The 27,587-nt window shown below is 51.4% G+C and overlaps 1 long non-coding RNA gene across 1 annotated transcript in view; it reads right to left on the bottom strand.

Moving 5' to 3' along the window:
* The window catches only part of LOC121085565, a 34,390-nt gene extending 10,178 nt beyond the window's left edge, over window positions 1-24,212 (bottom strand). The window contains exons 1-2 of the long non-coding RNA XR_005827106.1: window positions 23,860-24,212; window positions 14,782-14,890 (exon numbers count right to left, since the gene is read on the bottom strand). This is a non-coding gene — a long non-coding RNA (uncharacterized LOC121085565). The remainder of the gene's footprint in view (window positions 1-14,781; window positions 14,891-23,859) is intronic.
* Window positions 24,213-27,587: the final 3,375 nt, after the last annotated feature.

The raw sequence follows: 27,587 nt of genomic DNA, 5'->3' as shown, positions 1-27,587 counted from the left end.
CACTTTAATTCTGAGCAGATATCACTTCTAATTATAGCCAGCCTTATGCCAGCTTACTACCGTTCAAGCGCTTGTGGGTTCGCGCATTGAGTGCCAAATTTAATCCATTCAAGGTAAAGCGCAAGAGAACCAATTGCGTTTTGCATGCCTTCTACCTGAATGATTTGCTTTGTTGTTCCAAATTTGCAGTTTGACTGGAAGATTTGCACCCCTCTGGTTAGTTCTAGTTGGCTTCTCTGCAGCCATGGGGGCATATTTTTCAGCTGAATGGAGCCCAGCTGGCAGGCTCAATTTGCCCCACCAATGAGTCATATCTTTCTCTCTCTAATTTCACCTGCATGAGAGGATTCAGGTTCCTCTCCTAATTCCTCGAGTTCACCATTGTTCCTGCAAAAAGAAGGCTCATGGCCACCCCAGCACATGGAACTGTAACCCTGCTTGACTGGAAGACAGTGGCAAAGCTCCAGAGAAAGACACTAGTGAGCATTACTTGAGTGGTAAGTTTAATTAAGAGAAAGCCTTTCCCAGTCTGATCCTGTATCAAATATTGATCTTACGTGGTGCCTAGTGCTTCACAAGTACCAGTGCTCAGCACCTCACAAGGACATGTTGTTTTCCAATATGATGCAGGGCTTGGAGCAGAGGGAAGGTTTAATACAGTCATGTGTCTGTTTTCTTTCCAAGCAGCACTGTGAAATGCAGAACAGAAGGAGGATTGCCTCTTTGCCCCATAAGTCCACTTAAGCTTGGATTATGAGCCATATTCACCCAATTTTTCCTGGAAGCTTAAGGCAGCACCATGCTGCTGTTGGTTTGTGGGATGCTGGGAAGCTGAGGCAGGATTCAGAAGGCTCCAAACTTCCAGAAGTGGAATAGCCACACTCTTTGATGTGCGGGGATGGAACACCATAGGTCTATGTTCAGCCATGCTCTAGGTCTGTGTATGGACGTAGATGAAGTGTACACAGCACAGACGGAAAAGGTTTGTTTCAATAACTAGTCTCATGCTAGTAGCTTTCAGAGCATGTGCTTTTTAGCAGCTCTGCCACACTGAGTTGACAAAGAAATAAAAGGGAACACTTCTCCCCACACAAATTGCTATTGATCTGAATATGGATCTTGTTTCAAGATAGAGAACAACTAGCACTGATGCTGTCAAACAGAGCCTTCTGGAATTATTTCAGAAGCTCCATTTTCCGCCCTTATGCCTCTTTTCCTTCCTGCTAACACAGAGAGAGAAAGGGGGAGAGGAGAGAAAAGGAAAAAAAAAAAAGGAAGAAAAAGAAAAGAAAAAGAAGAAAGTGAAGAAGAAAAAAAAGAAAAAGAAAAACGAAAGAGAAAAATAGAAGAAAAGAAAAACAGAAAGAGAGCCAGCATGGCTGCTGGAAAGCTGTGTGAAACCTCTGCACACGTCACCTGCTGCAAGCACCGTTCTTCCCGTATGTACCCCAGTCCCTGATGAGCTAGCTCAGTTGTGCAAGGTAGCTCCTAATTACCTCTCTCCTGGTTTCTCTCTTTCCCCCCTGAGGCTGGCCTTACCAAGAACTAACCGCACACACACACACCTGGCACTGTGAGATAGGGAGCCTCACCATGGATACCGGCCCCCCATTCCCAGTCCGACCCGCACTCTTGGGATTCGAGCAACTATCTCCAGGATGCTGCGAACTCCAGATGTGCCTTACCTAATGCCTGGAGACACTGTGTGCAAACGCCACTTAAAACTGTTATTCTGCACTCATGCGTGCACACGCACGCGCACACACACACACAAGCACAGGTTCTGGTTATGCATGTCAAGCTTTCAGAAACAAAATAAAGCAAAACAGTAATCTTAATCTTCCCTTTAATATGCTACCCCATGCCAGATAAGAGCAGCTGTACTCACACAATGTGTCCAACTGGACATGATAAATAGCCTGGGAGAAAAGAAAAATATATACATACACACAGAGAAATACATACTTACATACCTGCTCCAAGGAATTTAAAATATTTTTGTTTTCAGAAGTGGTGGCCTCCAGCTCACAGGTTCCTTGATTAATAAAAGGGTTGATGAGAAGTAAATATGGCCTGCCTGGTTTGGAATTGTACACAAAATCCTAGAGTAAATATCTGCAAGAGCAGCCCAAAGGGTTAATCTTACCAATGCACAAATACTGGCTCTCCTCCTGTTACAGTTTAAATGCTGATTGGAAGGAAGAGATCATTCTAGGTCAGTATGTCCTTTACATTGTGAATAGCTTGACAGGGGCTAATAAACTCCCCTGCCTATGGCACCGATAATTTATTATATATTCCTAGGCATCACATGCAATTTTTTATTTATACATGTATAATTTGCTGGTTTGTTTTTAAAGAGGTGAAACAGGGCAGTCTGGGTCAAGAAATATGCTTAAGCCCAAGGATGCAGAAAGCTCCACTTTCCTAGTCTTAGCCTATGGTGAAGAATAACAGCTTGGTTCCTGCTCCCCGCACTGCTTGCAGGGATTTTGCACGGCAGCCGGGCATTGCAAAGAGCCAGACTGCGGGCCAGCACAGCTGACTGCTTGCACAGGGTTCCGATGGGTGCATGCATGAACACCCCCGCATGGCCCTCTCACGCTGTGAAACAATCCCAGCTGATTTATGAGGGACCTTTTCAATTGAGATAATTGCAAAACTAACAGATTTCAAGTTTATTTCCTGAGCGGCCGAGCAGAGGACCACTCCTCCGCAGCCTGCTGCCGAGGGAGCTGTGCCCCTGAGAGCAGCCTGCCTCCCTCCTGCCTTGCACTCGCTGCATTTCACATCGATGAGGTAATTCGACTGCAGATGAGGTAACCCTGCGAAGTTGCCCACGAGCTGGAGGTTACCATATGATCGCTCATGTAAACACGCAGCCCGGTCCCCCTGGACGGCTGCTGACAGCTGCGCTCTGCCGACGCGCAGCGACGCCGGGCTGGTGGGCGGCAGAGGCCGTGGGGAGCCCCTGGTCTGCGGGGGCTTCGCACCTTTCCGAAAGCAGCTGGGTGCGTGCCAAGCGTGTGCCACACGCCGTGCACAAATGTGCTGGGCGATGCTCAGCTTTTGACCTGTCTGGCGGGGGACCCTGTTTTTCCAGCGCCCCTGCAACCAGGTTCCCCATTCGGGTGGCTCTTTCTCACCCCGCACTGGGGTTTCTAGATGTATGTGGTTTCTCACACATCTCTTCCGCCAGCACTGGGGAATTACTTCCTCCTGTGGCTGCAGGCTGTTAGACCTGGGGGAAATCCCTCCTCCCCCTGCCCAGAGGGTGCAGGGGAGAGGGGGGGCGAGTGTGCTGCAGGGCAGCAGTGTGGGAGCTGCCTGGGCAATCCCCGCCGGTTTGGTTTGCAAGCACTGATGTTTTGTGTGTGTGCGCTTTGCACAGATGCTGTTCCTAGAAAGTCCCCTAATTTGCAAGCAGAGAGAAAAGTGACTTTTGTGGTTAGGTAGGGCTGATGACTCTGCCCATCTCCAGTCTATGAGCATATGCAGCAGAGGATCTATGGGTCTCTGCTCACCCAGCAGGCAAAAAGCTTAAACAAAAGCCCCAAAACCCAAATACCTTGTCTTCAGAGTCTCTTATCATTCCCATTTGCAGTGCAGCACAATCTGGGAGCCCTACTAGCTCTGCCGTGCTAAATAATCCCAGTGCCGATCCCTATCCAGGTGCTGGGCAAAGCAGACCAGTGTGATAAATGTGTGAGAAGGAAGAGGAATTCACAGCAAAAAGAAAGAGCGGGACACGGGTCTGTCAACTCCCTAAGCCCAGGGCTCGCCTGCAGCCTGCTCAGTGCCAGGATTTCTCAAAACCTCCTTGAGACTAACAGGATGGCCAGGATCAAATCATACCAGAGCTCCTAGTAACTACCTGTGCCTCCATGCACCCTACTTAACCTCACAAAGCCTGTTTGAGAAGTTCGTTTTAACAAACTTCATTACAGCAGCAGCAGCTGCTGATCTGGAAATCTGTTCTAGGCAGATCTCAACCCAAACTACATGTGACAAGTGACCCAGGAGGGCCCCGAGGGCTAACGTGTCATTAGGAGCAGGAAAGCAGCTAGGCTGAATGTCTTCTGCTCAGTTCCCAGGTTATGAAGTTCAGCTGCCCTGGTCTGGCTGGTCTGGAGGAGGTCTAACCCGGCACCGGTGGCAAGGACGGCATGCCTGTGCCAAGCACCCAAAGGAAGCCATTCCCCTCAGCCCTTTAGGGCTGCAAGGATCAAAGAGCTTCCAGCAAGAGGGAAAGGCTTTCCATCACCCTCCGGTGAGTTTATTTGGCCAAACAAAGGAACTACAATGAGCAAGGCCTGGAGGAAGTCACGTCTCTTCTTCCCCCACCTCCCACAGCAGCTGCTTATACAAGGAACAGGTCAAAACAACTGACTTATAGTTGGGGTATACGGAGGGACACACCCCCATTACTGCTGGAGCTGAGCTCGCCTCACTTACTCAGGGGCTGAGGCCAGGACTCTTCCCCTACCCTGAGTTTGCAAGACTGCCAAAGGGACAGACAGATCTCCTAAAGCCTGCCCAGAGGGGATTCAAGGAAGCAAGGGGAGAAGTAGGGCCACATCACATTCCCCTCCCTCCCTGCCAGCTTGGAGAGCTGGCAGGCTCCCCACCAGAAACCCTGCGGCAGGACCCCAGGGAGCCATGCTGTGGGATGTGTGTTGGACTCCAGACATCACAGCTAGATTTTTAAAAGATGTGGCTAATTTTATAAGCTCTAGTGGTTGCTGTCATGCATAATGAGGTACAGTTAATCATATCCCTGCCTCATGCTGTAGCTGGATCATCTGTGCAGCCTTTTACAGGGAAAAGCAAGGTGCGGCAGGTTTCACACTTCCCTCTCTCGGACTGGGTGCCGGTCATCGTTCAGGGGAACACCAAGCCTGGCAGAACAACGACCTTCCTCCACCTCAAAGGGGTCCGTGACCAGCAGCTGGCAGAGGCCCAGGGCATGCTTGCTGTGACAGACAGCAACCTCTTGTCCACATGCCCTGAGCTGTTCTGAGATGCTCTGTGTAGAGGGCAACACACGGCCATGTTGATGCAGTCCTGGTGGCCTGAGCTCTCCCACAGCAGTGTGCAAGCAGCTCAGGTGGGATTTGCCCCTCCAACCCCTGCCTGTGGTGCAAATGTCACAGTCCAAGCTTGTCATCCTGCTTTATGGTTTGGGGGGACAAGCGTGCCTCCTGTGGGCACAGCCACCTCTGAGATAGTTACGGCCCCAGACGAATTGTCCTTCAAAGATGCTATTTCCTCTCTGGTGGCCATAAATGCTCTCTAAAGTCATTAGCTTGGACCCATCCCCTGAAGAAGGACATGTTTGGTCAGGGTAGTCCCACCCTCTGAACAGGCTCGGCAGCCAGGCTGGCACCCACAGCAGGGCCTGGGTGGCGTGGGTCCTCAGCCCTGGGGCACAGACCCCAAACCTCTGCTGCCCTGCCTTCGGACGCAGCTTCCCCTCCGATATCTCAAATACAGGTGGCCATAACACAGACAGGGCATTAATTATGGCAAGAGCCGATGGAGAACCAGCAGGAAAAGAGTTAAGAGAGCCAGGGCTTGTTGCTATCCAGGAACCCAGGCTATCTCACCTCCCAGGATAACCATCAGCCAGCCCCTTCTCAAGCCTTTTTTGGCAGGCTTCATTGTCAGAAAACCACCTGTTACTTGGGAGAGATTCAAATGCATAATGAATTAAAAAAGCATATTGTGTGTTACTATCTAACCCCCAGACAGATGTGTTATTTAAGTGTGGTTATGATCTGTGCTGTTAATTTTAAACAACATATGATCAAAGATCATGTCTGGCTTTGTGCTTTGCTTCCTTTCAGGTTCTGGCTTGTGTGTCCATGCCAGACAGTTGTGGTTTCTGTCATATGGCAGGAAAAGCTTAGTTTACATGCTGCCTAAATTTATATTTTATAGCACATTAAAACAGCCCATCAGAATTAAGTTATCGCATTGTTTATAATGGTAAGTGAATAGCAGCTGTGGAAATAGGGCACCACACAAAACAATTTTTAGGCACACCTACTCCCTACACTGAAGACTTTCAGCCATTTTAAAGACAGCAGCAGGCTGAAGCACAGGCTGAAATATATAAACCACATCACCGCTCCTGTGGGAAGGCTGGAAAACTGTTGGAAATGGCAGTCATGCCAACCAATCAGTCCAAAAGCACCAGCCAGGCCCTCGGCAGACAGAGACACGCTTAACAGATCATGAGATTTTTTTTAAATAATACAGTTGGGATTCTTTTATTTGCTCCCTGGCCTGAGCCTTCAAGCTTTGCTGCCCAGCTAGAATAGCTAGACATCTGCCCTGAATGAATAGGTAAGTAAATAAACAGACCAAAAAAAAAAGGAAGAGCAGCCTCTTGTGATCACTCGGCTCCTAGAGGTGAGGCTTTAACTCAGAGGTAACACGTATTTGAAGACATCAAGTAAAGTTGCAGGAGCTCTGGCACACTCAGAATGGTAGAGGGACAAATCTTCGCTTGATGTATGTATGCCTAACTGCGCTGCTTTCCAAAAAACCACACAATTTCGGGCAGATGTAAAGCACAGCCAAAAAGTCACCTCTGCTGGTTCAGTGTGCAGAATGTTTCAACCCTGTAGCGTGTAAGGATACAGACTGCATCTCAGTGCAGACTTTCCCACTAAATCTATGAAGCCTGTGTGGAAGTGGGATTCATCATAAGGGAGAGAACCTTTCAGAGAGATTTAAGGCTTGCAGACACGGAGCCAGGCTCAGCCCTCATCCGCACCGAGGCAAAGCAATGCTGCTGCCACGGCAAGTGCAGGGCTGTGAGCAGCGAGCCGCCGCCGCCAGTTGCCTGCCTCTGAGATGTGCTGGGGCTTCAGCCCTCCTTTTGCTAACAGCCTTCTGCCAGGCTGCAGGCAGCTGCCAGGCTCTGACCACCCTGCTGGGGAGGTAATAATCCTCTGACTAAACAAACGAGTTACTCAGCCCCTTTACAGGAATCAGTCATCTCTTCCACCCAGGTGTGCCAGGAGGGCTGCTCTGACTCAGAGCCAGAGTGGTCTGTCCCTGCTCTCCCCAGCCTAGTGATTTTGACCCAGGTCCCCTCCCCAGGTTTTTCAGCCTCTGAGAAACTGTTCTTTGCTTGTTGCAGGGTTTCAACTCTGCCCACTCCAGGCCTGGAGAAGGTTTCCCACTCCTCTGACACCGATGCGCTCCTAACCCCACATGGAGCAGATCCATGAGCTGGGCTGGCCACTGGCTGCCATTGTCCCTGCGAAAGGCAGGCCAGCCCTGGATTGCAGCCATCACAGGAATAAATAAAGGGAAAAGACACGAACTCTCCCCCTCTGAGGCTGTATTGAGACATGCCATGGTGGCTCCAGCCCTGCCAGCCTCCGGCTGTGGGGCTACTACTCTCCGGCCATGTGGCAGAGGTACCGTCCCTCCTGCCTGAGGGGGAAAAAACATTGCTCTAAAACAGCTCCGTGAAGGGGACCCAGACAGGAGATATCCATGATATATCTGTGAAGGCTATCCCCACCTCTGGGAGCCAGGCTGAAATGCCGTGTGAAGGCTCAGAGGTGAAGCGGCGAGCACGGGTTAAAGGGATCGTACTGTGCTATTTTAAAATAAAATGCATCCTGCTCCGGGGCTGCAACTGTTAGAAGACCTGAAAACACCCTCGCCCACACATGCAGTACTGAACAGGAGAGCATGAGGGGTAAGAGGGGATTGTGTGAGAGAAGAGACTAGAGCTGAGGAGAGGATTTTAAGGAGCACAAACTTGTTTCATATGGCTGAATGCCGGCAACACTAGAAGAAATTCAATAGATTATATTGCACCAGAGGTCAGAATATAATTGTCCCTTCTGGCCTTTAAAACCTGTGAATGTATAGAGGAACCTTGAAATGACCAGATTCCTCAGGAATTTGATTCCTGGGGTTTATTTATTTATTTTCTTACCAGCTGCCAGACACAGCATGCTCCTAGACAAATAAGGAGGTGGTAGCTATGGGGGTGAGTAAAGCAGTAGTGCTAATCTCTTGCGGGGCTTCCCAGTAGAATTTCTATCTCCCTCAGAGGAGACAAGGTTAAGGGACACAAGGCAGTTTCGTCTTAAAAACTAAGAAAAACGGGGCTATTTTACAAGTGAATGGATGCTAGGGACAACAAGGGAGAACCGAGGAACTTAGCGCACAAGTATTCTCCTAATAGCATTTTTTTAAACAGCGCTTTCCCAACCCCCATATTAAATAGCTCTCTGTTGTCCTTGCAAAGGGCCAAAGAGCTAAAGATAGCTCCACTAATTGCTACTTCCCTTTGTCCCATAGCTCTAGAGATTCCCATATTCTGTGTTATTACTTCATCATTTTAATTGTGCAAGAAGCTTTTATCCATCACAGTATTAATTAGAATAAAATCATAATGATGCAAAATATAAACAGTTATTAGTATCTAGGTAGCATCATTTTTAGAACTTTTGCAGAAAAGTATTAGCCAACCCTTCTGTCTGCCCGTGCTCATGATGGGTGGCCTCATTCTGCAAACCAGGGACCCGTCCTGTGACCCGCACTCACACCAAGGGGCCGTACCCGGCAAGTGTGTTGCTGTCTCCTGAGACATGCACTAAAGAAAGTCGACAAAAGTAAGTAATAGGGGGATGTTCCAGCCCTGAAATAACATAGAAAGAGAAAGCCTAGAAAGTTTAAGGTGACTTACGGCCACTGTCTTCTCCACACCCCTGGAGGTACAGGGCACAATCTACTCTGTAACTGATGTCCACATGGGGAAGCAACTTGGAAACCTCTGACCCTCTGATACTAGGCACAGACATTCAAGCAGACCAAATTACCAGTGTCATTCATTTGCACCTTTCAACTTAATGATACCTTACAGGGAAGGAAAATTCAAATTAAAAATTGAAGCTATTAATATATCTTTGAAAATGGTAAGGGAACAAGATTAAGACCAATAGGAGGCCACTAATCTTGGCATACTTCTGACTTGTGCCCTTTAAATCATTGTAATACCTTGTTCAAATTCAAACATAAGTAGGATTTTTTTTTATGAGGGCGTTAGTGCTCCTGCTGCATCAAAAGCCATATTACATTTTACGATTCCTAGAGATGAGAATATTCATTCCCAAATTAGAAGGCCTTCTTGCCAGATGATCGTAACGCAGATGACAAAATAACGTTACATTGACAAATACATCTGTAGAAAGTGAAACACAAGGGCAGACAAAGAAGAACTTTTCTCCTACACCTTTTGGGAGGGTTCAAGGGGCTTACAAGGTTAAGTAGGATGCATTTGCAACTTTCTAACTGAGATACAGTATATTGCGAAGTAACCACATCCTCTACCTTCGGCTGCTTCTCCCTTCCTGGCGACTAGGCTCACCTCATACATGTGACAAGCAATAGCCAAGGACAGGCAGCAAGAGGGAACTGTTTCCAACCAACTGCATCTTTAATTTTCTTCCCCCGCCCCTCCATTCTGCCTGTCTGCCTGTCTTTGTGAATGGCTGTTACCCTGGAAGTGGCAGGGGGGGACCCAAGCAAACCCTGAAGCAATCCCAAATTGCCTTGGCAGGGGAAAAAAAACTGTTCTCCAGAGATCAAACCTTCGGTGAATCATTTTCCACCGCTCTGACATGTCAAATACTCCAGTGATTCACCAGTCATGGAGCTCTGATTCACCTGCAGTAAACAGGGCTGATTGCTTCCCAGAAGCACTGTGGTTTGCATCCCTCTTTAGAGGCTTCACTTCCCCCACACAGCCCTGCACTTCCCACCTCCCCACCACACACCACCACCACCGCCCCCCCCCCACACCTCCCACCACCACCACTGCCCCCCCTGCCACCTCCCACCACCACCACTGCCCCCCCCCACCTCCCACCACCACCACTGCCCCCCTGCCACCACCCACCACTGCCCCCCTGCCACCACCCACCACCACCACACCCCCCTGCCATCACCCACCACCACCACTGCCCCCCTGCCACCACCCACCACCACCACACCCCCCTGCCACCACCCACCACCACCACTGCCCCCCTGCCACCACCCACCACTGCCCCCCTGCCACCACCCACCACCACCACACCCCCCCTGCCATCACCCACCACCACCACTGCCCCCCTGCCACCACCCACCACCACCACACCCCCCTGCCACCACCCACCACCACCACTGCCCCCCTGCCACCTCCCACCACCACCACTGCCCCCCTGCCACCTCCCACCACCACCACACCCCCCTGCCATCACCCACCACCACCACTGCCCCCCTGCCACCTCCCACCACCACCACTGCCCCCCTGCCACCTCCCACCACCACCACTGCCCCCCTGCCACCACCCACCACCACCACCACCCCCCTGCCACCTCCCACCACCACCACCACCACACCGCCACAGCAGCAGCCAGGGCAGCAACAAGGAGCAAAAAAGCCCAGACTATTGGTTTTAGTCCAAGGGGCAAAGAGAGAAGACAGTCCTGAGTAAAAGAACCATGAGAGGAGAAGTTAGGAGGGCTCATGAATCTTCCCTCATTCCCGTTTAAACATGAAAAAAAGAAAGACAAGAACGAAGGGATGGGAGGGGGTTGGTATTTATTTGTGCCTTTCATTGGGTTCATCTCCCTCCCAGCACAGGACACCGTTTCTCCAAGAGGGAGCACCAGAAATAGAACTGACATTACATCTAATGAGCTTTTTGGTGGCATATTCATTAAGCTTGTAGAAAGGGTAAAGAAACGCAGGAAGCTTAGTCTTGGAAAGCCTCCAACTGGACCCCTTTGACTCATTAAAGGAGGGAGTAAAATGAACCATGCCCCAGGGCAATTGTAAAAGGATAAGCAGGAAAGCAGGAAAGGGTCAATTCATTAAGGACTGGGGGACCCCGGCAGTCCCAGTCCAGCAGTCCCAGTCTGGGCCAGGCAGCCGGGGGATGGGCAGCTGGGATGGCCGGGCACGCTGGAGCCCAGCGGCAGCGATGCCCGCCGGCCCTTGGCATGCTGCTGGGGCCACTGGTGCTGCTTTGTCCTGGCCCAGCCCCAAAAGGCAGCAGGCACCCCCCCGGCTGCGGCGCGGGGAGCTCGCTTTATCCCGGGGGCACTGCCTGCCCCCCGCCATCACCACGAGCTCCCTGTCCACCACCACCACCGGAGTTCCCTTCTCCATTTCCAGCTCGGACTGGCCTTCCTCCCCACCGAGGGGAGGGGGAAGGGGGGAAAAGTCACACAGACCCTCCCGAGCCTTGCGGGGGCAGGGGGAGGGGAGGGGGAGGCAAACTCAATTGAGCGGCTTCGCGGGGGGCCCCAGATTTGTTCAAACCAGTCACGCCAGCTGCAGCCCAGCCATGATGAGAAAGGAGGGGAGACAGTGCGGCAACGGCTCCCGACCCCGGGGGAGGAGGAGGAGGAGGAGGAGGAGGAGGAGGCCCAGGCGGCTAAACTGACACCAGGCAAAAGTTGGCCGCGTTTTCCCCCAGCCACGGAGGAATAGCACAGGCAAGTCAGATGTGACCGTGCTACAGGAGCCAGGAGAAAATAAAAACAAGTGACAGCTGACTCTTGAGGACTTTTGGGGGGGTGGGGTGGATGGGGGAGGGAGGGAGAGACCTACAAATACTGGGGGAAGGGCAGAGCGCAGCCCAGGAGCCTTCTGCAGCGGCAGATGGAGAGGGAAGCTACTGCTGATTCCTGCAGAGTCAGGGAAGGAGAGAGCATCGCACCGAGGTGATCACATGAATAGGGAATGAAGGCACAGAACAAAGAAGGGGTTTGGGGTTTCGAGGAGAGGGAGCGGGAGGCCCTGCGCGGGACCCCCAGAGCCGGGGTGTCCCAGCACAGCACCCCTGCAGCAGTGGGTGAGGCTGCACCGGAGCTTGGGCACAGCCGGCCAAGGCTGCTGGAGGACAAGGTCGGCATCAGCACAGGGACAGAGGAGACATTTGTGTGGTTAGTAAGGGGTGAAGTTCAGTAAGATCCCATGGAAGATATAATTCCTTGGACCAGGACCCAAGCACATAGTGGCAAGGAAACCTAAATTCACTTGCTCTGGGCTTGGGGGCTTCCTCTGACCTGCTGGGGGATGAAGCCGCAGAGCAGATCCCGCTGCCTGCCTTTCTGCTGGTCCTGAGGCCCCCAATGTGCTGGCGGTGACTGTTGTAACAGTCATTCTCACTGTGATTGGCACCTCCCGGTTAGATCAAGGTCACTCTTACAACGCATCTTTTCATTAAAATGGCTGAGAGCCTGTCAATGACCACAGGTCAGGGCTAATTAAGGGAGGACTCAATGCCCCCACGCGGGTCCGTGGTCAGGGCTGATGCCAAGCCACCCACCCCAAGGGGAGCCGGCGGAGCAGTTCTGTCCCCAGCATCTCGCACACAGGGAGGACATAGATGCTCCCTGCATGCCAGGCCACCTACCACCACCCTCGCTGCTGTCACACCAGAACACCAGTATCACCTCCTTTCACACAGCTTATGAGGAGCACGATAGCATCCCAGGCATCTGGGGACAGCCCTTGTGTCCACTAGGTCATGGGCCCTTGAAAGGGGAAGGACAGACAGCAACAGGCTCCTTACAACATGATCAGGTGCACATTTGCGGGACAATGACCCATAAGTGGCCTTTAGATTTGAAGAAAATCCTTTTAACAAAAATGTCTACATATGACCACGGTGTTACAATAGCTAATTTCTGGGATAGTATGAGGTTTGTGCTGTGCAGGACCTAGTAAACATACCAAGGTCTTCTTAGGAAAGGACACTGTGGGAATGGGTCCATGTTGCTTGTATAAATTAGCAGCTCAAACCCTGGCGTAGGTGGGATGCAATTACACTGACCGAAGAATTTTTTGATGTCAAACACTGAGGTGAAGCCATACACTGCCAGAGACCCCTATAAATATTAGTGTCTCCTATTTTACACACCTTTTGGATAGTACCTGCCCATGGTCTTAGTTTGGCTAAACAGTATATCAATAAAAGTAAGTTTCTTCCTCAAATAAAAACCAGAAATAAATCTTTCTTGAAAAACAGTGTTATTCCAAAGGCTACTGGTGTCTCTCCGTCCTGTGTTACAGCACTTCCGTCCAGTTCCTTTCCTAGCACTCTCTTATTTAATATTCTGTCACTGAATGATACAGCAAGAGTTCCTCATCATGGATAACGGGCCTCTGGGCTGCCTCCAAACTGCCACAAATGTCATCCGTTTATTTTTGCCATCCAGACACACTACCTTGTGCTCTCGTGTGGCCAAACTCTCCCAGTTCATCACCATTCACACCTTACAGAGGGGTTGTGCTAATCTCCAGAGCGCTGTACAAGCCTCCTGCAGTGCAGTTCAGCGTGAACTTGCTCGCCGATGTGCTCTCCCCTGTTTTGGCAAAATGTTTCCACTTTGTTCCTGCTCAGAATGAAAAGACACTTGGAAATCTTGACTTCTTTTGCGGTGTCCAGGTGTGGCCCCCTTGTTTTGTGTCTGTGTAGGCCATGCCCAGCTTTCCATGTAGAAATAAGAGAGAACCAGTTACCGATGCTGGGTAACACGAATGCACAGGACATCGCATGTTCTGGCCCAGTGAATATGGGAAAGACGTTTGACTCCCTAAATATCTTCTGATATATGAGACACTTTCAACAGCTTCCTGGCAGAGGAGAAGGAAGCTCAATCCACCCAATTTGTTCTCCAGCTAAACAAATGCTTTTCCAACTTCCCGTCAGTTTCTCCCAGTTACCATGGTTTATAACTTACCTATTAGGCACTACACCTGAATGTAGTTTTGTAGAATGTCCAGTGCAACTGGAGCCTGTCCTTAGCAGACGTTGCTTGGCACAAGTTATTTAAATAATGACAATAATGATGTTTAATTTTGTCTGTGATTGTGGGCAAATGGCAAAAGACACAGCAGGGACTTACTGCCTTGGAGACAAGACGTTCTTTCCATTGCAACTTTTTTAAAGTGCACTTTAAAGAATTTTTTTTCAAAATTGCTGTGAAAAAAAGGTAAGCTATGTGTAACGTAATCGGCATTTCACTCTGATCTGTAACTGCCTAATCCAGGCCAGGACTTCGAAAAACCCATTACAGTGACACTAGGCACCCACTGTGAGAGTCAGTCTGGGAGCTAGACAGCTAGGAAAAACCACAGCTTTGGTCTGTGTCCAGCAGCCTAAATAAAAAGTTTCCTTTGCATGCTTTGCATTCATCACAAAAGAGCACTAGCTATCTCTTTTATACAGTAAATATGCACCATCACAGAAACGTATGACGTTAAAGTCACACTGGTAAAACCTCGAGAACGGGATGATAAAAACGAGGTATTGTAATTAGTGTTATCTCAGATGAATTCCTCCTTTTTATGACTTGTGGTGTTCACACAGAAATGTCAATCCCAAATATACAAAGAACATGTGTTTCTTTCTCCCCACCCCAGCAAAACATCATACAGTTTGCTTTAAAAATAATGATTTAGGTATAAATATACATGGTTATGTATATAGGTCTATTTATGGAATTGCGATTGTTTCTTTATTTTACGTTTTCCATTTGCACTTTGGTGATGCTCAACATGCCTTTCACAAATGTGAGGGTGCTAAAACTGAGGTTTTTCTGTTATTCACAGGACTCCAGAGGCTCGGGCTTAAGTAACGTATCAAATGTTATGTGTTCACACTGAACTGCAAGAACTGCCAATGCTCTTAACATCTTACAAGGTAAATGATACATACTAAGCTGGAAAAAAATACAACTTGAAAACACAACTCACCTGAAATACCTCTGTGTTAAAATCACTAGGAATTTAACGGCTGCATCTCCTGACTTCAGTATTAACAGTGCTTTTCTAATAGCTTCCTATGCACTCAATCTTCACGGTGCTATTTAAAAAACAAAGAGAGAAAGAGAGAAAATTGAGCACTGAAGTTCAGCACACTCAGAGGGGAATATGGTGGGGAGTAGCGAATTTCAAGCAGTGCTAATTCCCATGCTGCTAATTGGACAGAGGCCATTTCCTGCACGCTAAAGTCAAACAGGACAGGAGCATATGGGCTTTCAGAGAGAGAGTTGGGCCTTTGCAATGGAAAAGAAAACACACATTAAAAAAAAAGCACCCTAGAATCCCAGCAGAATATTGGTGATTGCAGAGAAATTGCAGACAAATTACGAACTTAAAAGCTATACGCACAGATGCTGCTCCTCTTGCTTCTGGGAGAACTGCACCTTTGAAAAGATGGTGCCTGTTCCTTGGGGACGTGACATTTTCAGCGCCCAATATTCTCCCTTGGCCCTGCTGTTAAAATAGGATAGGGTTTTATTTGTTTCCTATATTAATTTTTAATTATTTTTCACTTTGTCTGCAATCCATATAGGTTTCGATGGCAGGAGAGATCCTCTGGTAAGTTTTTCTGAGAGCAGCCAGTGCGGGTCTGAGGCCTGAAGGAAGGTTGCATGCTCTGTAACATCACGGAGGGGACAGGCTCGCCCTGCAAGGTTGAAAGTCTTAGCAGACCACATCAGCCAGCCACAGAGGTTTTTTCAGCTGCTTCATATTCAACCAAGCAATATATTTCTTTTCAGTGGGAACCGGTATTGGGACAAGTTTCAAGCATCATGTTAAATCCAAGCACAAAAGACTCACGTGCCTTGCAAAATGAGTTTGGGAGAGGCACAGAGAGGTCATGCCTCAGGGATGTGACAAAGCAGGGATCTTAGGGGTGAGGAGGATGCTCTTGGGGGAGATGCTGATTAGCCCACTTCCCTGCATCTTCCTGCAAAGAAACTGGTGTAGGGCAGGGTCAAAACCGGGGCACTGACAGAGCATCATTCTGATCCAGTGTGGCAAGGATGATGATGGTCCAAAAGAGTCGATTTTCTTCTATTAGCTGCTAATCAAAGGTGTCTCTTTTACTTTGTTTGGCAGTTTATCCTCCCTATAGCAATCTCTCCTTACTCAAACCCCTGCCAAAAACAGATACACGGAAGGTGCTGTGCGGGGACTGAGTATGAAAAATTTCAGCTGGTGGTTTAGAAAGTCGACAGCCACCTGAAGCCAGAGGGACACAATGGCTTTTGTGACAGAGCCAGTCGCGATGGGCAGCACAAGCCGCAGCATCCTCCGCAGAGGAGCGGACCTGGTGCATCCAGCTCCTGCCTGCAGCCCCCAGCCACCGCCACCTGGCCGCCTGGTTTTGCCGCTGCTGGGCCTCCCTCGGTGGCTGTCACACCTGCTCTGCCCTCCCCTCGGAAAGCTGCCAGAGGAGAGAGCAGACAAAGGAAGAGCAACGCAGCTGGAGCCGCTGGAAGCTGCACGCTACCCGGGATTGTTTGTGCACTCGCCCAACACCCCTCTTCCGTAGGAAGCCTCTTTCCTGCCGCCCTGCGAGTTCGGCTCTTCAAGCTCCCTTGTGTTTATCGCTTGCCATCGTTTTTAAGGTATTACTGCAGAATTCCTTTGTGTTTTTGAGTATTATTATTGCTGTTTCTGGCTGGTTTAGCTGCCGCAGACCTTACATCTCCATTGCTGGCTATGCCCACGAAACGCAAACACTTCGGCCTGCCTTGATGGCCCCACTTGTTCGAACGTCCCAGGACAGAAGAGCCCTCCCGGAGCACGTGAACACCAGACCAGCAGAGAAGGGGTTAATAAAGGGTTTAATACCAGGAGGCCACACAGCAAAGCCCAAGTTAGGGCCAGCTGCACCCCTCCCCCTGGCCTCCATCCTGCTGTAGGAGCCCTGGCAGTGCTGCAGCACTCAAGTGCTCCTTTCCCCACTGAGCTCCTGCCCCACTTGTGTGATGTAAAGCAATCCTTTTGTTTCCTCTTTAAGACATTAGCCTCAGGGGCCATTACAGGGAAGAAAGGTAGCTGGGGCTCTTTTATCTGAAGGAATCCATTAGGTGGTAGTGGGGGGTGTCCTTTCCTTCCTCTATGCCCAGGGAGCAGCTTCTGCCTTTGCAGTGCTCTAGGGACACCTCGCTGCTCCATGGCCACCTCCTTCCTGCTCCAGGAACATCTCCTCCCTGCTCCAAGGACATCTCCTCACTGCACCATGCCCACGTCCTCAGTCCTCACTGGTCCAGGGCCACCTTCTGACTGTACCATGGCCGCCTCATTGCAGCTTATGGCCAGCTTCTCATCCCACTCCAAAAATGGGTCAAATGCAGCGTCACCATGCAGAAAGCGTGAGTCTGCTGCTCAGCGGCCCCCCAAGTGAAATGAAAAGGAGGACGTGCTTTTAAATACACCTCAGTGTAACAGACTGGCTTTCTCTTTGCTGACATTTTGGGTGACTGAGTGGTGTTTAGTGCTCTGGCACGTCTTTGTGGCTACTGAAAGCAGAAACTCATTCTTGCTTTGTTTATTCTTGCACTGAAAGCAGCAGTTCCTTTGCATTTGCAAGACTCCAGGACATGAGGCTTTAAATAACAACGCCAGATATTATGAAACTCTTAATAAACTAGAAACCACTGAAAAAATAATAAAGAAATGAAAAAAAATTATGTCGGGGAAACTAATTGGGTAACTGGGGGGTGGTGGTGGTCTCTTTCTGAGCATACCCTTTGCTCTTTCCCAAATCATGAATCACAGAACAAACATTTGCTCTGCACAATGCATGCCACCGAGACCAACGAGGACCTATCTTAGGCTAATATAAATTGCCTCAGTTCCAGTAAGACATTAACAGCAGATAGGAGCCTGCCTTGCTTATGCTCCAACCTCACTGCAGACCAAGCAGCAGCGGTCAGCCCAGAGCCAAACCAAGCAAGCCAGCCCAGCTCAGGGGCAGGGTGTATTTACCCAGGCTTGGTGTTAACTGCTAACACCATTATGGGGGTTTACCACAGATAGGAGCTGGCTTGCACATCAGTGATTCAGAAGACAAGCAGGGTGAGGACACCAAAATAATCTTAGCTAACAATCCTGTGCTCAGCACAAAAGGTGCAGATCTGGGTAGAAGGGGTGCCAGCGTGCTTTGCTCCTAAGTCATGAAGGATAAGATTATTTTGAAAACCCTGCTCAGCACCTGCCTGCGTCTGTGCATGGGGAAGCACCTCTGAAAGCCTCCCCCACAGACACAGTCATGATGGGCACCACCGAGTAGCTGAAAATAGAATCAATGAGAGCAGCTGCCGGGGCTGTGGCGGGAGCTCCCGTGTAAGCGGAAATACATGTGAGCCCGCAGGCAGGGCTGGCCTGGGCAGGAGCGTTACCATGTCACCTTGTCAAAACCGTCGGGGAGAGAAATGCCAGCAGGCTCAGAGCGGGGTATCACCTCGCCAAGTTCTGCCCTGCCCTGTCCTGCCTTGCCCTGCTTTGCCTTGCAAGGTGGTTCAGGAGGGAGGCGGAGCGCGCAGCACGGAAGGAGGTGCAGGCTTCCCTATCCAGCGCTGTTGCTTTATGAAATGTGGGATCTTGGGGAAGGGTGCATGGGGGCGTGCGCACTCCGCTCTTCAAAAATTGGTAGTCGTGTGTGCCTTGAAGCCACACGCCTAAACACCAATTTTTTTCAAGTTCACCCAATACAGCAAGAGAATAAAAAAATAAATGGAGGAGGACGACTGCCGGGGAGCAGGCATGGGAAGGCCACTGTCCCCCGCCACCGCCCACTCTGTCAGGTCTCCCTTTGCCCTCTTGAAAACATCCTCCCCACTCCCCATATGTCACACACACCTCCCCAAACCTGCTGACCCAGTTATGCTGGGCCCTAGGACGGCCAGGGAACATCACTTCCCCGGCAGTCCCGTGCTGTTGTCGGCAGCTGGGGACATAACTGACCCCCAGTTACTTCAGTTCACAGCCAGCAGAGAACGGGAGTGTGGGCGAGTCTGGTTGCTCCAGGCAGAGACGGACAGGCAGACGGAAATGCAAATGTAGCAGGAACAGTGCTGGCATGGAAAATATTTAAATGTGTGTGATATTGCAGAAGATATCCCCTTTGCTGTGGTGCTCCTACTTCAGCATAGGCTAGTGCCATAAAAATGAGTGAAGACGTTTGGTGCTGCTGGTAGGGTAGCACACAAGCACTAAGCTAAGCAGCCGCCGCAGCTGGGCTCAGGCACCAAGATCCACAGCTACAGTCTGGTGTCCCACAGTATAAACTCATCAGCAAAGTGCCTATGTATCTAGGTAAATTTACAGCAGGAGAGGATCCTACAGCAGCTGCACAGCTGGTATGAGGGTTTTGCGGCAAGGGAGAAGGAGCAAGGAGGTGGAGATGGGCTGCTCGCACACGTCCTACCTGCAGCAACAGCCTCACGGGAAGCAGGGGCAGGTGAGCATGCAAACGGCTGGGCAGACCCTGAGCACACCTGGCGATGCCTGTAAAGATGTGTTAAAAGCAGCCTGGTTTCCAAGCCTGGGCATATACCTGCAGATTTCCTGCAAGGAAGGCAGGCGACTAGCGAACCTGTGGCTGCCCATTAGCAACACCTCCGGGCTACACACTTCTCACAGCTGTGCTGCCTGCTCCTCATCACTGCAAGGTACTGCGGCTGAGCTTGACACCACCTTTACAGTGCCATTAAGTGGGTGTCTGCTGGCATGGCTGAGACTCACTAGTTGGCTCTCAGGGAGCTACATCTGGTGCTGGATGCAGCACAGGTGTCTTGCTCATCCTAGGTTGATGTTCCCAGCAGGGCTGGTGAGCTAGCAGAGGTTTATTGCCTCCAGTCAGTGAGGATGGCTGCTCAGGTCTGCCCAGGGCAGCTCTGCACAGTATCGTGCTCAGCCACGTAGGTATATGCTCCTTGATCCATGCGAGTCAGGCTGGTAAGAGCCAGAAGAACTGCAAGGGATTACATTTTACATGCAGTTGTTACAAATAAAACAAGTCATCTTTAGGCAAATTGCAAACAAGGCTCATCTTTCTCTACCCAGAGAGTTACTGCCAACACTGAGAAACTGTCCTAACAAAGAGCTCCTACAAGACAGTGGTGGGATGTGATGGAAACCCCACCATTTGAGATGTGATTGACTGGACAAAACATTGAAAATATGACGGCTCTGAAGCTGCCAGAAAAATACATCAGAGCTGATCTCATCTATGACAAGTGTATTATGTACTTATGGATGGATCTCTACAAAACCCCACATCTGACCCAGGGTCGCAGGCATAAAACAGTGGGAGTCACTATAAACACACTTATAATTATTTGGGAATTTCTTCCTTCCCTTCCATTCATTAAAGAAAATTATTTTCTTTCTCTTTCCACTTCTTTACTCACAAAGAATTTGAATGACAGCCGATCAAGGTTTGCAGGACTTTGTGGGTTTTGGATCAGACTTTAAAACACGAACTGTTTAACTGGCAGGAACCAGCTCTGCCAAAATGTGGAGAAAATGTAATCCCTCTCTTGGGAGTTGCTTCTATATCTCATTGGTGTGCAAACGACAAGCGCCACTAATGGTGATGTTTCTGACAGTCCTTGTAACCTCACGGGCAGGACTTATGTGGGGTGCCCGTTACACATTGCCATCCCAGTCCTGTTGCTTCATGTGCAATTATACTGGCCTTGGGAAGATGCTCTGAGCAGAGGTGGTACAACTTGAAGAGGATGCTGTGCAAAGGGCCAGAGGAGTTTTTTGACTGCTCCCTGTCTCAGTTCCCAGGGCACGGGCTCGTCGTGCTAAGAAAAAGGGCTCATGCAGCCCAGTTAGCCTCACTGGGGGACTGGCACGCTTTGGCAACTAGAAAATAACTAACGCTCAGAATGTGTTTAACCCTGCTTGGTTGTCACTTCTAGGGTCTGGCCACGCATGCTCCCAACCTTCATGAGACCCTTCTCTTTCTTTAGGAAAAGCAGTGCCCTCAGAAGCAAGTGCCTCAGGCTGAGGGGACCTTCAAGTGGCAGGTGGGATGCCCCAGTCCTCCCTTCGTCCATTCATCCTTGTGCTCACAGAGGCAGGAAGAATGCCCATTCTCCAGGCACCGTGGTGGCTGTGGCTGGACCACCTTGGCCTAGACTTCATGTCATTCATTTCCCCTCCACTGGGAAAAGGCTCTTTGAGGCCTGACATCTGCTGCTGCTTACCCAGGCTGCTGATATGGAGCTGGCACCAGTCCAAGAAGGGACTAGATTATTTTATTGTGCCAGTGCAGTTCTGCCAAATCCTGACCCGGAGGCCAGGAGGGTGGGCAGACAGGGAAGAGGTAGATAGACATGGTCCTCCACATCTTGGTGGTGCAGGGGGGCTCCCACCACGGTGGGTGTTGCAGCTGAAGTGCCCGTCTCCAAAGAGAAGGGCACTTTGCTTGCACTTGACAAGCGGCTGCACAAGGGGAACACATCCCTATGGAGGGGGGAGAGGACGTTTTCCTTGGTTTGCCTGGAGGCAGGAGTGGGAAGAAACTCTCCCAACAGGCAGGAAGGTAGGCAGGGGACGGGACAAGACAGGAAAAGCAGGGAAGTTCAAGCAGGAAGGCAACATCAGCAGGCCAGAAACATAACAGAGCGCACCTGTTGGAAGACCTCCAGGGAAGTTCCCAGTTATTCAGGGAGTCAGGAACGTGTTGAGTCAAAGTGTATCAGGATCTGGTGGGCAGAGAGGGAGGTGCCCACCTCTATCTTGCCCTCAGAAATACTTTGGGTAGTATCTCACAGCAATCGCCCTGAAATGCCAAGAAACCCACTGCAAACTGCTGTATGATCCCCAGGACAGCACTGCCCTCAGCCAGGAGTGATTTGTCAGCATGTGGACAGCAAATGGCCATGACAGGAGCCACATACTCCCCCATAATTCAAGAGGAGAGATTTTTCCCAGCAGGGTCTTGACAAGCCCCCCAAGCCACCCCACAGTGCAACTGGGGTCAGTCTACCACCTCCCATCCCTCCCTCGCCCTCCTTCAGGACAGGGCCCTCAGGTTTTGTGGGTGTTTCTTCAGCCCTGACCAGATAGAACCCGAGGTGTACATGAGATGGAGCTGTGAAGCCCATTGCTGGGAGCAAAGTGGCTCCATCCATGAGATGGAGGAGGGCTGGGGCTGTAGCAGCTCACCCCATGAATGCCGCAGCGAACACCATGCTGAAGGATCAGGGTCTCCACTAGCTGGTTTCCCAAGGATTTACAGCTGAGCCATAAAACTGCATTGGGGTGAAAGTCGGCAGCATGGGAACAAAGTTGTGGCATTATTGTTCACCTGCAGGTTTGCTTTAGCCATTTCTAACCCCCGCCCTGCTAAAGAAGAGCACCCATGCTCGCAGCTGGGGTGGTTACATGCAAGCACTGCACGGCCAAAACAACCACACGTGCAAGGAGAGGTGGCGAAGGATCTGGTACAGGATCAGCATTACCGAGCCTGTGTGCGCCCCAGGGATTGCTCTGCACTGAAAGACGACAATAAACACCAGTGAGTGACGGCAGCAGCAGCGTGCCCTGTAGCAGCGTGCCCTGCCGCACAGGGCTCTGCGGAGATGCCTGCGGGATTCACAGGGCGCAGGCTCCCGCAGGCAGGACAGTGGCTTTGGTGCCCAGGTGGTGCCCAGCTCCACGCTCTGCGGGCAGGCACTGCCGCCTGCCACGCGGCAAATTAATGCCCCCCCTCCCCCACTTCCCACCCGCCCCACGCACCACCCGGTGGCCGCCGGGGAGGGGCCCGGGGGGCGCACCCGGCCGTGCGGGACGCAGGTGCCCGTCACCTGCTCCCGGCGCCAGCTGGGGGACAGCAGGATGGGGCGGGCAGCCGGCCCCGGCCCCTGCCTGCCGGTGGCACAGCCTGGGCCTGGCCAGGGGGGAAACGCGTTTCTGAAGACCACCGCCGTTCGGGAGGTGAGCCGGGGGGCCCCTTGAAACGGGCTGAAATCCTTGTTATTAAAAAACCACACACCCCCCCAAACAAACAAACAAACAAAAAAACCCACACCAAAAAAAAAAGGGGAAAAAAGAAGAAGAAGGAAAGGAAGCTGAGCTGCACAGCAATGCGGGTGGGAAGCAGGCGAGAGAGGGGTCAGCAAACCGCGGTGGCAGAGATGGACCGACCTGCCGAGGACACGCGGCGGGCACCACGGCAGCCGTTCGTGCCCCCTGCCCCGGCCGCTGCCCCGCCCCCCCCGGCGGCCGGCCCGGTGCCGGAGCCCTCGGTGCACCCCCGCGGGGGCGGGCGCGGCTGCCCAGCGCCGTGAGCCGCGGCAGGTTGGACACGGCAGCCGCGCCCCCGCTCCCCCCTCCCCGCTTTTCCCTGTCCGATTTCAGGGTCCTTTTTCTTTTGGCTACAAACCCGTGCTGAAATCGAGTTAAGGGAGGCCTGGGCTTTTCCTTTTAAACAGATGAGGTGGGGGGTGTTGCGGGGGAGGGGTTGCTATAATTGGATCACTTACTGTGTGACTAATCACAGCTGCCGGTAACCACAGTGACTGTGGTTTTAACCTTACTTGGTCATTTGCAAACCACCCGGGTGACCCAGCCATCTGCAGCGGGGCCGCGGCCGTGGCGTGGGGCCAGGGGCACGCAGCCCCCGCCCCTCCCCGGCCGGCCCGCGGGGGGCGGTGGGACCCCGGCGCTGCCTCGTCCCCCTCCGCGCGGGTGGGCTCCCCAGTGGGGGCGGGGCGGGGGGGGCTGCAGCCAGCAGTCTGGTTTCCGATCTGAAATTGGGGGGAGGGGGTCCCCCCAGGTGCACGGTTCAGGCTTGGCCCATTGGGCAAGCAACCCCCCGTAGCGCCACGCCTCGGTGTCGGGATGTGAGGGACCAGCCCTGCTGGCTGCGGGGGGGGGCCTGACCCCCGCATCTTGCCCCGGTGCATCTACTTCTGGCAAGGGAGCAACTAGATAGGAACGACAGAGGAGATTAAGTTTTGATTCTTATTTATTTGAGTAAGAACAATCCTTACAAGCCAACGTTAACCTCCTTACCTTTAATCAGCCAATTGCTGGGAGTCCTGGCAGCCCTGCTTTTGCCGGGTGACCCGGTGAACCTGAGTGTGGTTCAGGGCAGCAGCAGCACATATCACAGGCTGCCACTCATCAGAAGCTGAGATACGGCGAGGTGTGTGTCAGGGCATCCTCCTTTCTCTGTGATGGACTTGGGGTGGCAAGGGGGGGCTGGGGAACACCCACCCGCCCCGGGCAAACTCAGCCACCTGGGAGAGCTGCACGGCCGCTGCTGCTCTCTCTCCTGTTTGAGCCCGGTGTTCAATTTCTTGAAACGGGGACGGAAGGAAGCAACAAATGGGAAGGAAACGGGCCTGCTTGTGAAATCCAAAACCAGATCGGTAAGAAAAACATCATAAATTATGGATCCCCTGGAGCCGCTGGCAGCCTGTCATTGTGCATGATCTGTCTCCATTGTACTTTTCTGTGTGGGTGAAACTGTTGTAAACTAACACAGGGCAAGCTTTTTCTGCCGAGGATCACTGCCTGCTGCTGGAAGGTCCCTCTGCCTCCCAGCACAAACAGCCCATTGCGAACCAAATGTTTCGTGTAACCGATAGCGGCCCCAGTGGATAGGGAAGCCCTTGAAGAGGGTGAAGGGGAATGAGGGTTTCAGCTGATCCTGCTCACTGGAGCTTAGCACCGGTGGACGCGCCAGCTGCAAGGACGGGGACGGGCAGCCCGGGCCGGCACAAGGCCGTCCATTGTTCCCCAATACGCTGCTGGAAAAGACAACCGGATTAGGGGCGTTGAGCGGCAGCACCACGGCACAGGACACCCGTGTTGGGGAGTCAAGGGGGCTGCTCCTAGCCCTCAGCCCCCTGCGTCCCAGGGGCTGTGCTGGGGTGGATGGGCAGCACCCACCGCACGCCCCGCCTGGAGCCGCGGGGGTGAAGGGGCGTGGGGAGGGGGATTTTCGGCCCCCCAGCTGCACCAGCCTGCCTCGGATGCCAGATGCAGGCGGGCAGGGGGAGGAGGGGAGTGGGAGCAGGAGCAGAGAACGAACTCAAGGTCAAACGGCGAGGGGAGGGGGAGGAAGAGGAGGTGGCGGGGAGGGGAGGAAGGGTGTCCCCGCACAGGCGGAGAATCGCTCTTTATCCACCCTCCTTCCCCCTTCCCACATGCCAGCCACAGAGGCAGCCTCTCATCAGGATATTTATGAACGCACGCACAAATGGGAGGCTGAGGGGAGGCAAAAAAAAACCCAACCCACCATCAACCACCCAACCCTATTTTGCTCGTTCTCTTTCTTCGAAGAGCAGATGTGCTGTGGCCTGCAAACCGAGAAGGACACTCCCTTGCTGTTAGCTAATTTAAGCTGACATGCTATGTTTTTTGCGGTTTGAAATGAGAAGTTTACTAATCAGCCACTAACACTAACCAATACACCTCTCGCACAATCGCTTGTGCTGGGCGCGGGCATCCTTTAATGTTGTGGGCAAAAAAAATATTTTTTTTCCCTTGCAGAAAAAAAAAAACGGGGCAAAAGGCTTGGCAGGACCGAGGAGCCAGATAGTACCATGGCGCCCGGCTGCGGCAGTGCCGGCGAGACCCCGGCCGCAGGAGCCAAGCCAGCAGCCTGCGTTCACGGGAGCCCAAAAAGTAAATGAACAGCAGCAGCGGCAAGGAAAAGGCTGTCACATCCCCCTGGCGCTTGCCATATGCATGCTACCCCCGCAAATTCAAAGGAATAAGTCTTTCTGGTAGGTTTATACAATTTCAAGGGTCTTGTTTCTCCTTTTAAGCCACTTTCCTCCTTATTTTCTCTATTTCTGGCCGCGGTTCAGCAGCTCATCAGAAGGTGGGCTAGTCCCTCATTGCAGATTCAAACGCACTTCTGTGCCAAATTGACCTGCTGTTATCCCCCCTTTCAGCTACTGTAACCCACACCACACAAACAATGAATTATGAGATTAGAGTTACAGAAAAATGGCCTCATTCTGCAGATGTTGTGTCTGGAACCGGCTGCTGCACAGCCTCGTGTTTGTTGTGTCATCTTTCTCGCTCCCCCTCCTCCTCCCAGCCCCACCTTTGTCGGGTGGTGATGAGTGCCTTGGACCCTGTTGTGCAAAGAGTTAATTAGCAGCTTCCAATCCTCACACACACACACCCCCACACCCAAAAAAAAGGGAAGGAAAAAGAGAGGAAATGGGTGAGAGAGAAAAACATCACTGATAAGAGCATAGCCATTATATAGACAGAAAAAGCAAATAATTGATCTGGAATTAAAAAAGCCATAGCAGAATCATTTGAAGACATGTTGGAGTTCCACGTGGGAGCTGTGCAGCAGGGAATGCACGATGCTGCAGAGGCTGGGGAGGGCACGGGGTTTCTTTGTTGTGTGTGTTGGGAGAGGCAGGGTGTGCATGTGCACACGTGTGTGCATGTGCTGGAACCAGCATGGCGCTGTCAGCTGCTCGTCACCACAGCATCTGGTACCTGTGGACTGAAAGTCCCTGCGTGCACCGTGGCAGCATCAGGATGCAGCACCACAGCCTCCGAAACACATTTTCTGAGGAGCATCAGGGTGTTGTGGATTGAGGGTTTTTTTCCAGAGTGGCTCCAGGTTTTCAGGTTAAAAAGTGGTGCTTTAGAGCAAATTTGGGGATGAGGAATTATAATAAAACAAACCCCTGAAACTCCTGATGCTGCTGAGAGTTTTGCTGTTGACTTCAGCTGAGTAAGGAATTTGCTGAGGAAGCCAGTGACTGATGTGGATCGAGCCTGGCGGATACACCTCATCATTCTTCTCTTTCCCACTATGCATGGTTTACACTGCTCAATAATTTTATCTTATGTGCGATCTTTAATGTACATTAGGGAGCGATGAATGGAAATACAGACTTTCTGCATACTGAAGGGCCGAGGCTGTGCTCTTGGTTCATGGTGGGACAGTTTATTTTCAAGGGAGTGAATGATTCGGAAAAAAAATGCAACTGTAAGTCCATTGAAAGTATTGGCCAAGTTCATTGTGGTTTTGGTGAACAGTTGTGACAATTAAAAAAAAAATACTCCAGCATTTAATTTCAGGTTTTCAAATGAAAGTATCTACAATTTTCAAAAGGAAAATACTCAATTCTGTATTTTCAAATGATGTTTCACTTTGGAAATATTTATGTTTCAGGACTTTAAAAGGTAAAACAAAATGAAATTGTCTTCTTTGGAGTGAAATTAATCTTTAATTATTTCCTGTGTTGCTGAGCATTTTTTTCCAGTTCACTGAAACCTTTTTTGGTGGTTGTTGAATTTATGTAAGAGGGAGAGCTGGGTGCCCCCAGCCTGCCTGGCTCTCTCCCCCGGCACAGAAGGAGGTGTAATTGCTGGGGAAGGTAATTGCCCACGCAGTGACAATAACTCTCTGTTCATGAGGATGCGGCCAGGGAGCCCTGTGAAACCACAGGCTGGATGCTGTGCAAGTGGGACAAGTGCGGTGCTGGCCCGGAGAGGGAGGAGGGCCACCAAACCTCTCCCGCTCTCCACTCAGCGACCAGCCTGGGGGGCCCAGCCTGCACAGGATCCCCTCCCTCCCCCTCCCCCCCACCTCTCCAGGAATAGCCTGCAGGTCATCTTGCACCAGAAAGCCGGGAGTTTCTGCATCCGACAGCAGATGGCTCCTTGCCCCAAAATGGGGCCGTCCTATGTCCTCCAAAGAAGACGCAAGTGTCTCTCGGAATTGCCTCGGGTTGCATCCATCCCCCCGCTGCCCCCCA

This window comes from Falco naumanni, chromosome 3 (assembly GCF_017639655.2).
Source record: "Falco naumanni isolate bFalNau1 chromosome 3, bFalNau1.pat, whole genome shotgun sequence".
Lineage (NCBI taxonomy): Eukaryota > Metazoa > Chordata > Aves > Falconiformes > Falconidae > Falco > Falco naumanni.
The sequence above is the reverse complement of the archived record's forward strand: the minus strand, read 5'-3'. Positions and strand labels throughout refer to the sequence as shown.